The following is a 16678-nucleotide window of genomic DNA, read 5'->3' as shown; positions in this document are numbered from 1 at the left end:
GCCATATTGTTTATCTGGACTGCAGCTTCTTCCATGAAATTCTCTTTTTCCTTCATCTTCTGTGTCAATTCTCGGAGTTGCTCATTTTCCTTTAAGAGAACCTTTCTGTCCAAGAAGTTCTTGGACAAGGTCTTCATATATGCAGTTCTTTTTCAGTTTGGTGACCCATGTTATCCACTCTTCTGGGGTGTTTCCTATGCCAATATTTCGAAAGGCTTGACTGATCTTCTGGAAATCTTCATGCATGGTTTCCATTTCTGTGCTCAATTTCTTGTTTTGATCCTTCAAATAACATGCTTGAGTTTCATAAAACCTCGTTTATTCTGAGTGCCCCTACTGATACTCTTACCGTAGACTGCTTTTGGTATTAATCTAGCAAGATCTTTGTGTAATACTTTTGGTATTAATATAACATGATCTTTGTGTGCATAAATCTCTTCTATCTTCAGTGTTTTATCAGGATGTCTTTCCTTGGCTGAGTCATATTTTGCTTGATCATAAAACTTTTTGTCCATTTATGAAAACTTTTCAATTTGATGAACAGTCTTTCAAGTCAACCCTTTCTGGTCATGTCATGATCATGCAATGCAAGCACAAGAAATCAATAATAATAAAAAAAATGGTTAGTACCAATTAATAGAAAGAAAAGATTCTTATTTATCATGGTATATAAATAAAGCCTAACCTCATGTTTTCTAGTTCCATGCTTTGTTTGGAAAAATTAACCTAACCGCATAATTACTAGTTCACATGTATTTATTCAGAAAAAAGAAAATAAAATCAAATAAATTGAAAGCTAGAGCTTATTTCTCCTTTGTGTACCCCTACGGACAAAGTTTCAACATTGTCTTAGATCAAGTGAATTTCTAGGGTTTATTATGTGCAGGGTTTCGGTTCTAAGAGTAAAGGTACTCGAATTGTCCTTGTTGGTGCCCCCTTGGGCTGACAAACCCTCAATCCTAGTCCATTACAGACTAAAGTATATCGAGTTCAATTCGAGGGGATACATTTCCCTATGCCTGACACGGAGAATAAATTCTCACGAAGACATAGAGCATATGAACCCCGAAAGCTACTTGCTAGGTCTGACACGGAGAATAATTTCTCACGAAGACGTCGCTTTCACTCCTACTTAAAAGGGAAAATCTCAAGTATAGAGATTATGTTTATGCAATGTATGTGTTGTGTGTGAGGAGAAATTTTCACACAAGAATTAATATCTAAAAAGTAATTAAATGTAAACATAAATATACAAGGGTATAAAAGAAATTGAAAGAAATAAAAAGAATCATAAATTAAATAAAATTGGGTTCTCAATTTCTAACTTATAGAAACAATATATAATTGAATTAGGTTTGACCAGTCCCCAGCAGAGTTGTCAAGCTGTCGTAACCAATTTTTGCCCGGGCACGAAATTTTACTTGGCGGGAAAAATAAGGTAAATAAAATGAATAAATGGTTTTTATTTAAAGAAATGTTTTAGGAGTCGCCATCGGCCTTTTTGATTAGGTAGGTCGAATACCAAAAAATTATATTTTAAAAGAGTTTTAAGAAAACATCAGTTAAAAGATAAACTGGTCTACGTTTAACCAAAAATTCGTTCTTTTTAATAATAAAAAGTGATTCGTGGTGGGTTACGTTTGGGGAAGGATTAGCACCCCACAACGCCTAAAATTGGTCCCTGTCGATTATAAATTGTCTCTAATAGTAGAATTTAAGAATTCGAATATAAATTTAATTTGTGATCCTGTTATTTCTAATTCGATCGGATAATTCTAAGGAAGAAAAATATTAAAATAAATTTTATAAAACTTAAATAGGGTATTTATTTATTTAAAAATATTTAGAAAATGACATCTAGTTACTTTAAGAATGTCTTTTCTTTAATATTAATAAATAAATATTAATAAGAATATAATAATTTTTCTTGAAAAAAATAAAAATGACGTAAATATATATATTTATAAGCATGATATTTATTTATTTTTAAAATATCAGAATAGGACATCTAGTTATTTTAAGACCGCCCTTTCTTAATATTTAAAAATAAATATTATTATTTAATTAATTTGTGAAATTAATTAAATAATAATTATTAATATTTCACACATATATATATACATATATTAATATGAATATAATTAAATAAATATAAAATGAAGAAAAATACAATAATTTGAATAAAACTAAAATAACTATATATATATATATATTTGTTTTTATAAATACAATATTTATTTATTTAAAATATCTGAATAGAATTTCTAGTTAATTAAGACAACCCTATTTTAATATTTAAAAATAAATAAATATTATTATTTAATTAAATATATTTTCATATGATAAAATAAATAATATTTAAAGTATTAAATTAAAAAATTGAAATTAAAAAGATATTAATAAAAAATTGCAATTAAATAGTGACTAAAATAAATAAAATTAAAAACAACATGATTAAAATTAAAAAAACAAAATTTATGGTAAAAAATAAAAGTTATTAACAAATCAGGGATTAAAATGTAAAATATAAATATTAAAGACCATAATTCGAATTATTAAAAATATATGTATTGATAGTGTAATTTAGCCTTAATTAATTAATCAGGATTAAAATAAATATTATTTAATTATGAGGGACTAAATAAGGTATTTAACTTAATATATATAAACACTGATAATGACTAAATTATAAATTAAATAAAATTCGAAGACTAAATTAAAATAATCAAAAATTGCTTTCAGTGACTATATTGCAAAGTATACAAACTTGGAGCACTGCGGACGAGGTTTACCCTTTTACCCAAAACACACAGTTCCACCCTGAAACGGCGTCGTTTCATATTGGGTATAAATACCCTATAATCGACCCTTAAGGGCCAAAGCTTCTCATTTGCTTCTTTTCTTTCTCTCACTAACAGAGAGAAATTTTATTTCTCTCTGTCTTCTCTCTAAAGCCTCCGATCGACCACCGTATTTTGGCTCTGATCACCGCCGCCGGCCACCGTTCACGGTGACCGGAATTTAGAAAACTAGCACAAATCGAAGCTTAGCTTCCCCTAAAGCCGAAACTGAGAGTTGTTTACCTTAAAAACTCTTCGATCGTCCTAGATATGAGGTCGTAGCTTCGACAATTCGACTCTCGAAAATGGAGATTCCGACGGTTGGGGTAAGTTCTCTTGATCTCTTCTCTTTTCCTTTGGTTTGTTGTCTTGTTGTTGTTGTTGTTGTCGTACTTCTCTGTTGGTTGTTGTTTGTGGTTGTTGTTCCCCGTTCTTGCTCCGTTTTTTTTATTTTGCAGGGGGTGGTGGCTTTTATAGCCACCATGGTGCTCGTCATGGACATGTCCCTTTTTATTATTAAAAAGAACGAATTTTTTGTTAAACGCAGACCAGTTTATTTAACTAATGTTTTCTTAAAAATTCTTTTAAAAGATAATTTTAGGTATTCGACCGACCTAATCAAAAAGGTCGATGGCGACTCCCAAAACATTTCTTTAAATAAAAACCATTTATTCATTTTATTCATCTTATTTTTCCCGCCAAGTAAAATTTTGTGTCCGGACGAAAATCGGTTACGACACTTATAAACAAGGCTATAGTTTGGATTACAATAAGACTATTATATGTAAATTTCAAGTGGGGATAGCTTACTTAGCTATCAAACCTAGTTTAACTCTCAAGTTGATACATAGAAATATTTACACAGTGTAAAATAAACTTAAATCCAATTAAAGCGCCTCGAGTTTATAAGGTATTGACATGTACCTTAAGTATATAGTTACGCAGTGTAACTTTGTTTATAAATATAAGAGTCATTTCATCACATGTCCTCAAAGTATGGTCTTCATTTTAAATTAGGCCCTACAATTTTAAATATTTTAATTTCATCCATAAACTATGACTATCATTCTAAATTAGTTCTTAAACTTTCGAATATTTTGATTTCATTCCCAAACTATGACTTCATTCTAAGTTGATCCCCAAAATTTTTGAGCATTCCAATTTTATCCGAAACTATGCTTATATACTTATCACATCCCTTGTTAATAAAATCAATATGTCCAGTTATATTATTTTATGTTTGGGAAAAACATAATTTAGTTTAAATTATGGTTGACACTAATTGTATATTTAAATGAATTTGGGAATAAAATTGGAAATCAAAAGTTTGGGTAGTTTTGGGATGAAATTAGAATGTTCAAAAGTTTAAGGATTGACTTAAAACAAAAGTCACAATTTGAGGATGAAATTGGAATATTTAAAAGTTTTAGCATATATGATGTAATTAGTATAAACACAATCAATCTACCAAATATGGACCTTAACAAAATTGCTCTCTTTTTTTTAGTACAAAGAGATAGCAACCCAAAGCAAAGATTACATAGAGCCGGTTGAGGAAACCACGCGATCCGTCTGGATCAACTCGCAGACCACTGCAGGAGGAGAAAGGAACGAATGAAATCCAAAAGGCAGAGACCAGGCTGCTCGGGCCGTTCCGTCTGCAAGTTTGTTGATTCACGGGGATGAAAGCCATGATCAAACTCCAAGACCGAGCAATTAACTCACAGATACACAGCACCATCGGGGAATTAAAATCCAAGCCTTGCCTGGAATCAATTATCGAAATCGTTTGCTTGCTGTCCGACTCAACAACTAATGCTTGAATACCCATCTCCCACGCCATCTTTATGCCCTCAAATTTTCCCCACAACTCAGTATCTAAGGTTGAACAAACACAAATCGCTTTGGAGAATCCAGCCACTCAATCACCAGCTGAGAGTCCCTAAAAACTCCGCCACGTGTGCTCAGTCCCGAGTCCGTTCGCTTGGAGCCATCAGTATTTAGTTTAAACCAACCCAGCTGAGGAACCTGCCAACACTTGGCTGAATCTGCAATTGCATCTGAGTTCGCTGCTGCACACGGAGACGGATGAGTTCCTAGTGCAGTGGATTAGTCCTCTGAATGACGCTTTCAAATTGCTCTTTAAATAAGCATATTTTAGACGGTTAGGAAAAAAATCTCGTTTACCCACTGAATATCAGTGTCGTATCTAGGCCGGGCAAGAGGGGTTACATGGCTAAGGCTCAGAAATTTTATCATGTATTATTGAGCTCAATTATTTGAAATATTTGTTATTATGGTTTCAATTTATCCCTAATATTTATTATTATAGACTTATTTTTTTAATATTTATTAGTAGGGATCTATTTTTATAATTTATTTTGTTAATACTTGTAAAGTATCTAATTTTTTGTCAGTATTTTTAACATTTGTTATTAAAAGTACAATTTTTAGAAAATTTGAAAAAAATAAATTTATTATTATGAAAAATTACTTAAATAATGGTAACTAAGCACAACAATGATTTTATGTAGTGGTAACGATATCGTCCAAAATTATGATATCAACAATCGTTATGTCCACAATAGTATATGTTACTAAAAATCCACAACCACGATATTTGTAGTGACCGCAATATAATATGTTATGTTCACAATAACAATAAACACAACGCGATCGAAAACACAAATACAAATTGTAATTTAAACCTTTAATTAGGGTTTAATCTTTTAGTTTGCCCAGAGCCACCAAAATCTCAGAAACGAACCTGCTTAATATATCATGGTTTTTTGGCCCATTACCATGGCCTGGAAAACAATTTGCAAACTAGGGGTGTCAAATTTATTTTGGGATCTACAACAATTTTTACAGTGCATGGGGAATCATCACCTCAAGGTGACGAGTTCATTGAATATTATTTTTATATTCATCGAGTATTATTTTAATATTTTTTAAGAAACTCGTCATCGAGATGACGAGTTCCATTAAAAATTATTATTTTTTCAAATTTTTAATTTGAATTGAATATTTAAAAAAACATTAAATTCGTCCCTCAATATGACATGTTCCTTAATATATATATCTCGTGGTTAGGGTTTTTTTTGTAATGGTCTATTTAAAAAACAAAGTCATAATGTTAGGTGTTGTGATTTGAGTGGTTATATTTCTATCTTCATAGTGTGAATATGACTTAAAAATTAATCAGATTGTAATAGATTTTGTTCAAAAGAGCAACGAACTATGAACGTTACATTAGACCATTAAACATGACATTATGGAGAGAATAGCAACGGACCACGAGAAATTCACATTAAGAAGAAGAAAAAATAACAAACTTAATACATTATCTTAAGGACGTAAATAGGACTAACCTTACAAACACGATTTTGAAGATTCAATCAACATCTTTCATGATTTTAAAGATAAGCAGTTCACACAATTCCAAAACCCTAGTTTCAGGATAAACAGATGAGGATGAGAGTGAAAAGAAATGATAAACAGATTAGCATACGTACCATGCAAGGAAAATCGAGAATGAAAATTGAAGAGAAGAACTTGAGGAAGAACCAAGGATGAAAATCGAGAATGGGGGAGGGGGAGAGTTTCAGAAGAATGAAAATCGTGGGAATTTTTTTTTTCTTTCAGGGATAAGTTATTAGGATTAAAATATTATTAATGTTTTATTTATTTTAATTTTAATATATCCGAATTTTATAAAAAAAATGGAAAAAATATAATCAGTGACACGTGTCATACAATGAATGGATAACGGTCTTAATTTAACGGTCGTTACTCTTCGGGCACCTAAAGTGCTAACGTTTGTAACGTTAGGCACCCGAATGAACAAAAAAATGTAGGCACTTATTTGACACAAACGGTATAATTTAGGTACTTATTTGGGCATTAAGTCAAAAGGTTAATAGAATCATAACATGTGATAAAAAATATTGGAAGAACGGCAACTTAATTTAAAGTTGGAAAACAATAATCTTGGATGTAAATGAAAATATGATAAAAAAATCATAACATTTTAAATTAGACGCGACCTAAAATGTTAGTTTTTTCTAACATTTTTTTATTTTTTCTAATATTTTTAGTTAAACTGAAAATGTTACATTCCACATAACATTTTTTGTTGTCAACCGAAAATATTGCATTTTCGGAAACATTTTAGGTTCAACCGAAATGTTAGAAAGATTGTAATATTTTAGGTTCAACCTAAAATATTATAATTTTTATAATATTTTCAGCCGTACCGTTTTTAACCTTATATTAAATTATCGTAAAATAGAATCGGTGAATCACCCTAAATATTGTCAAGAACGAGACACCCCATTTGGTGGCATTTGCTCCATTTTCATATTTCCTTTTTCTGAATTTGCGATTACGATCATGGTTGCAAATACGGCTACGATATTACAATTGTGAATGTTACGAATGTTAGGGTGCAATTTATTTTTAAAAAATTAATTATATTTTTAAATTACAGATAAAATTACAATGTCACGTTGAAACTATTACCATATATACCACTTTTATATTACATAGTAAACATAATTTAATACGTAATGTTCAGAAACAATGCTGGCACAGATGAAATGATGAGAAATAGACTAGCATTAAAATATAGAGAAGAACAATTACTAATACAAGTGCTGAATTAGCCACAAGGCTTTTACAATGAAGAATTATATAGAAATTTCAACCTTAAGGCCAGCTCCTTTAACAATGCCTGGTTTTAATCTTTCTAGGATGCCCCTTGTGTATACATATAAATTCCATATGGCATTATGAAGAAGGTATGTTACTGATCCTGGGGCGGCTTCTTCACGTTCTTGTTGTTATGCATCCAGACCTTGAAAACCTGCCTTTCAACGCCGTACTCGGCGCAAAACTTCTCCACTTCGTCTTCGTATTGTTTGTTGATTCTCCACACCCCATTTTCTCGGCTAATTCCAACATCTTATCCTTCTGTTCCTGCGTGAACTTGGTTCTATATCTCTTCTTAGACAAAACATAGGAGGGAGCCGACGGCATTCCCTCGGGGTTCGACCGGTACATGTTGAGTTCCTCACTCGAAGACTCGGCACCCCCTCCGCCGCCAAACGATACGTTCATCGGTGCAATCATTGCACTGTGCGGACTTGTGTGAACCGAGTACTTTTGATGGTGGTGCAGCATGGTTGGAGATGGCAAGGGTGGAGGCAACTGCAGAGGGCTAAGCATCAAGCTGCTTCGACCGGAATGATTGCCGCCGAATTGTCGGGTCTCGCCATCGGCCTCTTTGAGGTGGAAGTTGCGGTGGCAGTCGCAGGCGGCGCATTTCAACGCTTCCAGCGTTCCTTCTTCTCCGCTAGGCATGAACTCACCGCACCCATCGTAAACGTTCCCGCCGATGCTGGCAGCATGGTTCTTGAGACACTCTCGATACCTGACGACGCCGGGCGACGCTGGAGATCTTCCGGTATGGCCGAACGAGTGTTGTTGCCTCTGCGGACCATGAACATGGTCTAGGGTTTGAGTGCAAGTGAGAACAGCAGCACCATTATGAATCTCATCTCGAACCGGCGTCTTAATATCGTCTTCTTCACCTCTCACTTCCATAAATCAAAGAAATATAAATTCCATCCAAAAAAAATAAAGCTAAAAATGAAAGCTCACTATTAAACTATTCATCCAAAACTTTTGAAACGTTTCTTCAAAAGAGATGATGATGATGATGCAAGAAGCTTATCTAGATAACCTTTTTCTTCCTTTCCCCCTATATTTCTCCCGATATTCAGCATTATTCGGCCAAAATCCATCGACCCATACCGCTAATTTCAACCGTTACAACATCTGTAAGCTGAGAGAGAAAATAAAATCAATATCTTCAAAGAAAAACAAAACATAAGACAGTAAAGTAAAAATGGGACCAAAGTCAGAGAAAGAGAGAGAGAAAGAGATAACCAGCTAAACAGCAGGAAACCACAACTGGCCACAAGCTTTATGAGCCTTCAAGGCAGGATGTACTTAAGGAGATGGGGATCTGGGTTTGGGTTTTAGGGTTAATGATCAGGGTTTGCTTCAGTGCTCCCAACAAGCGACAGCTTGGTTGCTTGTGGTGAAGCCGAGGGGTAAGATAAGAAATATTCAATCCTTAGAGACAAGGAGGAGAGGGAGAGATAGAGTGCGGGTTTTGTGATAAAACAAAAACAGAAAGAGAAAGATTCTGATGAGATTAAAGGAGTTTATCTGCACAAAACAACCGACAACGTCATGTTCCACCCTCTCCCACGCCCTGCCACATTCGGGTCCCACTCTTACTCTTCATTATTACCCTTTTAACCCATTACAAACCCTAACAATTCGGGTATTCGGGTTCATGCACCGAAGCTGAAAGCAGTACATATAGTTAGGGTCTAGGGATGAGTAAGGTCAGCTTGAATCGAGTCTCCGATCAATCTGATTGATAAAAAATATATTTTTTATTTAAAATTTGATCAGACTCAAATTTAGATTGATTTATATGACTCAAAACTTGATTCACCTTTTGAGAAAGAACTCGAATCAAATTCGAAATATATATTTATAAAAATTATTAATTTTATTCAGTGAAATATTAATCTAATGGGAAAAAAAGACTAATAGAGAGAGAGAATTATTATTATAATTATGTATAAATATTTAAAGTATAATCATATTATTTCTTGCGTCAAATTAGATAGTATATTTTCACATGAAACTCGAATCTAACTTAATCTTATCTGATCTGAATTTCTCCTCTGAAAAATCGATCTGACTCAAACTTGAACATAATTTTCTAAAGAAATCAATCCAATAAAATTCAAGTCGGATTTGAGTCATGTACTTATCCAACATAGCATGAAATGAGAATAAGGACCTTATATATTGGAGGATTAATTTTAAAAATAACATATTTAATAAAAAAATAAGGGTTTGGTTAAATTCTAAACTCATCTTTTAAAAATATATAGTACGTTGTAAAAAGGTTGGCACTTGAGCTCCCTCCCTCGAATGAGCAAGCATAGAGTTAAAAGTACAGTGACCCCCCTGATGCGACATTCCTTTCTTCCCCTACAATCCTTCCCCCGGAAAACCTAAACATTTGTTAATAAACCAGGTTTCCAAAGACTAATAATCACTCCATTACAAGATCAAAAACTCACAAGACATGGTTAAAACAAACTTCGGGTATGGTCCAAGGTAAGATTTGTTGTCTCGTCGTTAAGATTACACATAATTTTATATTGAGATAAATTTAAAAATTTATAAAATTTTAAATGTTTTAAACAGCAAACGTTACATTCGTCTCCTCCGTCCATCCCATTGAGCAAATATAATTATAATCATCATACATGTAAGAACCGAATGCATCTTCTGCGAAACGCTCTGGCAACGACCACGCTTGCCCCCAAAGCAATATCTTTGACTATCCGTGATGCAATCGATGGCTTGCATTTGTCTCTCTGTACTTTTTCTGCTACTTGCTTCAACACTGTTCATATATATATATATATATATATATATATATATATATATATATATGATTTTATGTTATAATGTGTATGGGTGGTGTGCAGTAATACTGCTGCAAGCAATGGTTATTTGGAAGTGTAAAGAAAGAATCTCTGGGCAGGACTTTATCAGGTTTTTGTTTTATCACCTCACCTGCTTGATCACTGAAAATTTCCCATTTGCTTCATTTCATGTCATCAATTTCCCTATTCAATCATTCCTTTCTTTCTACGTCCTCTCTGTCACTGTCCACAACTCTATTCATACTTGTATAAATCTTAACTCTGTATTAATTACTAAAGCTTTGATAAATGTAATTTCATAAATTAATTAAATATTTATTCAATTAAAAATTCATTAAAGCATTTTTATTTAAATGTGTATTAATATTATCCATAAATTAATTACAAGCCACAAACAACACACGTTAAAAATTACCCGATAACCTAAGTGGGTAAAATGGAGACGACCACCGAAAGGAAGCTGGATCCTCAATACGTGGGGCCTGTAAGTCGAGAATCGGAATGGCGGCGGCGGGCGGACTGATTAGAGATGAGAATAGGAAGTGGATCTACGGCTTCATGATGCACATCGGAATAACCACGAGTGCTATGGCAGAATTATGGGGAATTTGGCAGGGGATGATCCTGGCCAAGGCTTTGGGAGCAAGAAATCTTATCATTGAAGCAGATGCTAAATGGGTCATTAACATTCTCAAGAAGGAAGAGTCTGAAAATGTACAACACGAAATTATTTTCAAAGACTGTGTAGAGATGAAGAAGGAAGACTGGGTTACCGAACTCAGACATACCTGGAGGGAAGGGAATCGTTGCGTGACCGATTGACAAATCTATCACTCTAGAGTCGAGGAGTGGAGGGACTCACTGGTTAGAAAAAGCTCCTAAAGAACTTTCACAGTTACTCCTTATTGATATCAACGGGGTAGAATTCCTTGGATGATAGATTACAAAACGTATAAATTAGACTTTAATATGAATTAAATAAAAAAATTAGACTTTAATATCAAAATTTTAAAATATTAAAAAAATAATTGGGTAAAGGCTAACAGTAGAATTTAATTTTCTTTGAGGGATGTCATTTTTTAAAAACAGTGATAATATTTATTTTAAAGCGATGTCTCATTTTTTAATATTTTTTATATAAAATTTGTGAAATAAAAATAAAATAAATGATGGTGGCTCTATCACTGGTCGATTGATCCTTAGTAGTTAAATGACATTAGCTCCTTTTGAATAGGATTTGAACATTATCCTGTCATTGGTCATAAAAAAAATGACAATCAAAACTATCTATATTAATTTTAAGGGTTAAAATTGCAAAACTAATAAAATTTGAGGGGCAAAAAGATTATTCAGCCTTACTTATAGGGCATACAATATGCTTTAGGTTCGGCCCAGTACTGGCCTTGGGGGACCAAGTTTTACATTAAACCCCCATTAAAATTGGGCCAGCCGGCCAGCTACACTCCCCTATTTTTCCAATATTTTGTCACATTACACACGAATATATTCCATATCAGCCATTGTTTCCTTAAATATCATTTCTTTAGTTGGCCCTGCTGGAAGGGTTTAAGGTGTTTCCATTTTTAAAAGCTCGCTAGGGTTTTATAAATTTCAGCAAACCCATCATCGTCTAAAAGCCTTCTTTCTCCAGTTTTTCAGCATGTTAGGCTTGGCGTGGCAAGAAAAGAGCCATTGAGTCAGCCAGGACATTCCTGAACTAATCCTCAGTAAAGTTCCCTTGAAACCACGCACAAGACTCAAGTGCGTATCAAGACTTGGAACGATTTGATCATCATCTCCGCCACACACATCCTCCCACCACCTCCTCCGGCCTGGTTTTCTCTTTCAAGAAACCTTCATCAAGAAACCCGATTTACCAGCTGAATTTGCTTGAAGTCGTCCAAGACCAAAGCTTGAGCTGCTTCGTACACACTTCTCTCACGCACGATCTTCCTTGGTTGATTGATTCTTGAAACGGTTTGCTTCTGTTCGGTTTAAAAGATGGGATTTCTTTAACCTATCTGGTTTCCAGTCCCTGAGAAATCAATGGCTTAAACTCCCTCCACCTGGCCATGGTTCATCACTCCCAGTTTCTGCAAGTCTAGCCTTTGACGGGGTTCAAGAACAACACTTTAAGGTGATATGTCAGTTCTGGGAAGATGCCGATATTAAGAACGGGAGGCTTAAAAATCATTATCATGTAATAATTTATTACTAATAATAGTATTTTTAGGTTAAAATGGTAGAAATGTTATTAACTCCGATTTCTTAAGTAATTAATAATTTTCATCATTTTAAACAGAAATACCCTTAAAATAATAATTTTATTTACATAGATCCTTCTCAATTCTTATTCTTCATGGTTTACTTTAAATTATAAACTTAATAATAATATACAAAGAGTTTAATTTCATAAAATATTAATAAATTTAAGTAGTTAAAATTATTTTATATTTTAATATATTAATTGTTTTATAATTTATGAGAAGAAAATATTTTTATCGTAAAATATAAATATTTAAAATAATATTTAATTTTGAGTTATTAAAAAATAAAACTTATACATTAAAAAAATAATATTTGTGCACTTGAGATCACAATATTATTTTCATGTTGTATTATATTTATATAAATAAATATGACACTTATGAAAATTATTTAAAATTAAGTTGGTATACTAATTATATTAAATTATATGTTCAATATATTTTTTTATTTAAACTTATATAGTGTAATAATTAATATTTTATAAATTTTTATTTATAATTTAATATTTTATTTTTTTTGTTAAAAAATATATATCACAAGAATAATTTGGTAAAATATGCATTAAAGTAATCTTATATTCCTTTAACCAAACATTGTAATCTTATTCATGTTAAGTAAATTAAACAATGTAAACAATTCCAGAGTAGTGTTACATTTGATAATTTTATTCTTAAAGATAAACATACATTATGTGTACCATACGTACCCTCGTTAACATCAAAGTTATTGGAATCCATTTTGTTGCATTATTTGTCATGAGAAGGCTTAATCTTTAGACATTGAGGCCCATGGAGAAGTTAAAGACATAATTGTAATGATGTGGTTAAGGGGTAACTGTTACTAAAAGTTGGCGAGACCAAGTCAATATGCTGTCACTTGTCAGCTTCGGGGCATGCCACTACAATCTTTATGTCAATGCCACACCAACCTACCATCGTTTAGCAAAATTGTTAATATTTAATTGTGACACGTCATTTTCATTGGCTTATTCTTATTATTTTATTCATGGCTGTAAAATTCAGATAAACGCAAGTCACTACCAAAACAGAATAACATTTTAAAGAAAATATTAAGATGATTGTAGGAATTGTTGTAAGTAGGAAGAAATGATAGTATTAATTTAGCTTTATGTAACAATTGGGGTATAGTTTAATTTTGTTGTACATAGGTTTCCCATTCTTTTGATCATTTGTTTGTATTGTTTTGTAGCAGGTTATGCTATTTTGGGTAATAAAGCTTAATTATCCAAAAATAAATAAATAGATATATTTCATTTAATAAATATAACAATATGATATATTAAAAAGTTAAACATAATTAACATTATATATTTAAAAAAAATATAATTATACATCACAGAAAAACACCCAAAAACATAATATATGTTATTATATACGGTATTTCATTGAAACATTCAATTTCAAATATTATTTATTAAAACAAAAATTTTAAACATTATTTATCTGAATGAAGACCTTTTATATTTAGATCTTTTACTTGCAGATTTGGATTCGTATATATAATTATATAAAATTCAATCCACATGTAAACAATTTAAAATAAATAATAATAGTAATGTTTCTGAATAATATATTTCAAATCTAATCCTATTATAAACATATATATGTGTTGGACTTTTAAAATGATGTTAATTGGGAATCGTAGTGGCATTGAAATTGATATGAAAACGCGTTGGCTGTTGGGGTCCATGTTGGAAATTGCCACGTCAATCACTATTTTCGTATTTTAGCTTTACATTTGTGTCGCTGTAAAAGCCGTCGTTATTACTTTCGTCCGGTTATTATTGGATGAGAGGTGCGTTTAAATCAGACGTTTGACCGTTCAAAGAAAAAAAAACTTATCGTTTACTCACCTATGCTTGCTTCATGCTTACTTAAGCTTGGTTGATATTAAATGGTAAATTTACGTTTAGTACTTAAACTATTAGTTGGTGTGATTTAATATCTAGATTTTTTTATTTTTTAAAATCATATCTAAATTTTAGTTTTTGTTTCATTTTAGTACCAATATTAATTTTTTAAAAACTAAATGTTAGTTATAGTTTAGGTACTAAATCCTTAAATTTTAACGAGGTACTAAAATGAAATAAAACCTAAATGTTAGTTATAATTTTGTAAAAATTTAAAATTTATATCTAAAACGGATCAAAATTATAGTTTAGACATTGATAGTTTTACCCATAGTTAAATGAATACTGTGGAAACATAATAATGTTATATTAGTCCTAAATGATGCTGCAATAAACTAATGTTGCTTCAGTATTTAGGGCTCCACTAAAGTTAAATATGAACGGAAACCAAATTTGCTTCTCACTTTTCACTTATGCAGACGGCTACCATGCTAGCTTCCTTTGTGTATTTGGGATTGGGCTTTTGTAAACACCATAAATTCTATTTATTTTTTACATTTATCAAAAGAGGCGACTAAGATAACATCATACGATGGTTGAAGGCGACGATATCAAGCCTTGGTTTGGGTTTGGGTTTGGGTTTGAGAAGGACTAATTGATAATATTTTTATATATGTCTAGTATAATAAAGATTGCTCCAGATTAAATAGTTGTTTTGGTTCTTGTTTTTATTGAAGTATTTTAACCTCCAATATTTTATTTTAGGATAAAAATGTCTCTAACATTTGACTAAATAATCTATTTAGTTCTATTTTATTTTCTTTTTTTAGCATTTTAACTCTCAATTTTATTTTAGGCAAAAGTTCCTATTTTAGAGCATTAACGTTTGTTAACTAACGATTTTCATCAACAAGAGATCTTTTTGTCCCAAAATAAAACGTTGGGAACAAATGCTTCAAAAGAAGAGATATGAGTCAAAGCGACTATTTATTTAAACGTTGGGGATTTTTTGTCATTATGCCTTCTACATATTGAAATTAACTCTATTAAATTATTTTAAATTAAGACCAAACTGATAGAATATATAAATTTTAAGGACTAAAATTATTATATATCATGTTATGTCACCCATCGTTGTTAAGTTTTAACGAAATCTTGACAATCAGTGACAAAAAAAATAATGTCATCAATGATTTTACAAAACAACAATATTTGGTGGCCAAAGTAGAAAATTATAACAGCTGGGTGGCCAAATAGGTAATTTATCCTTTAGATTATAATATACTATATCATTTAACTAACTATACCTTAAATAAACATTTTATAATAATATAATAATTTTACTAAGTTTTCTAGTATTCATAAAGTAGAGGTCAAAACAGTCGAATTCCACGGTTTCCCAACTTACCTTATAGGGCGATTTTTATTTTAAAAATTTCGGTGCTCAGGAGTGAGTTGAGGCCGATTATATAGTATAAAATTTTGAAGTGGGATCGGATTTAAGGTGAAAAATATTGATTTGACTCGATTTGATTAATTTATATATATTATATTTAATATTTTAAGAATTTTATTTTTATATTAAAATATATCAATTTAATATTTTAAAATATATAAATAGTTAAAATATATTATTAAATATTAAAATATTCGAATCAGGATTAAGATTTTAGCCCAAAAAGGGACGGATTCAAAACAGCAAAAACCTAAATTTATCAAGATGTAACGGAGTCAAATTTTAAGTATATTTTTTAGTCGAGATCGTTTATATATATTAATTTAATATTTTAAGAATTTATTTTTATATTATTAAAATATATCATTTAATATTTTAAAATATAATAAATAGTTAAAAATATTATTTTAAAAATATTAAATTCAAAGGTCAGGTTAAGTTTAGCCCAAAAATGGAGACGGATTCAACAGCAAAAAACCTAAAATTTATCAAGATGTAACGGAGTCAAATTTTAAGTATATATTTTAGTCGAGATCGGAGCAGCCAAAGAACCACCCGCGGGTGCCATCCCTACATAAAAGATTTTTTATTGATAATTTAAATTTATATAACCAAAATACCCTTGAAATGATCCAATTGCGAAAATTAAGAATAGTTGGGTCATGAAATTAGACCATTATAATGATAAATTCCATTTAGAAGA

General features: G+C 31.3%; 1 pseudogene; it reads right to left on the bottom strand.

Annotated features, from left to right (window-relative positions):
- Nucleotides 1-7478: 7478 nt before the first annotated feature.
- On the bottom strand, nt 7479-9022 carry LOC120156789 (annotated as a pseudogene).
- Nucleotides 9023-16678: the final 7656 nt, after the last annotated feature.

Source organism: Hibiscus syriacus, unplaced genomic scaffold, assembly GCF_006381635.1.
Source record: "Hibiscus syriacus cultivar Baekdansim isolate YM2019G1 unplaced genomic scaffold, ASM638163v2 tig00002840_pilon, whole genome shotgun sequence".
Classification (NCBI taxonomy): domain Eukaryota; kingdom Viridiplantae; phylum Streptophyta; class Magnoliopsida; order Malvales; family Malvaceae; genus Hibiscus; species Hibiscus syriacus.
Note: the sequence above shows the minus strand (reverse complement) of the source record. Positions and strands in the feature narration are given on the sequence as shown.